Raw genomic sequence first — 912 nt, 5'->3', positions numbered from 1 at the left:
CCCCCCGCAGGGCGGGGCCGTTGCTACGGGGCGCGCGCGGCGCGGGAAGCGAACGGCGGCCGCCGGGCGTCATGGCCGCCGTGTGCCTGGTGAGGGGCGGCCGGGCCGCCGGAGCGGGGCCTCCGGGGCACAGCGGGGGGTTGGGGGCGCTGGCGCTGAGCGGGGGTGGTGCGAGGGATCTCTGGGTGTGTTGATGGGGGGCGGCCCTTGGGCCGTTGTGTCGCAGCCGATGAGGTTGGAAGGCAGGGCTGGTGCCGGCCGGGGGGGTGTCTGGTGCTGTGCGGGGCTGTGGGGCCGCGGTGGCGGTGGGAGGCAGTGCTGGGGTTTGGAGGGGGGGGGTTAGTGCTGATGGGGGTGGGCTGTGGAGTGGCGGGTTGCAGGTGGGGCTGGGGGCAGAGAGGTTTGGGGGAGCTCAGTGCTGCCCAGGGGGTCCCGGGTGTCGGGGGGCTGTGGCAGCTGGGGCTGAGCTGTGCCTGTGTGTAGGGGCACCTCTGGGCTGTTGGGGGGGCTCTGGATCGGGGGAGCGCTGGTGCTGAGTGTTGTGGGGGGAAGTCAACCCTGTTCTGGGGCTGGGCTCTGCTTTGAGCAGGCTGGGGTTGTGGTCAAGTCCTGAAGGGCAGAAGGCTGTGGTGGGCATTGCCAGGGGGTCAGAGACTGTGTGTGTGTGAGAGCGGGGTTGAAGCCTGGTCAGCCTGTCCTGGTGTCTGGGTGATTTTCAAGTGTTAAAAGCTCTTGTAATGGTTCTCTCGGGTTTTTGTTTGTTTTTCTGCCTGGCCTCGGGCTTTGTTTGGCCTTTGCAGCAAGGTGCTGTGTAGGGGCATGCTGTGTTCCCCAGGTGTAGGGGATGGGTAGTGGGTCAGTCTGTTTTGCTGCAGTTCTGATCCCTCCTGCCTGTTTCAACAGGTGTGGTAA

This window comes from Neopelma chrysocephalum, unplaced genomic scaffold (assembly GCF_003984885.1).
Source record: "Neopelma chrysocephalum unplaced genomic scaffold, ASM398488v2 Primary Assembly neopelma1_147, whole genome shotgun sequence".
Lineage (NCBI taxonomy): Eukaryota > Metazoa > Chordata > Aves > Passeriformes > Pipridae > Neopelma > Neopelma chrysocephalum.
The sequence above is the reverse complement of the archived record's forward strand: the minus strand, read 5'-3'. Positions refer to the sequence as shown.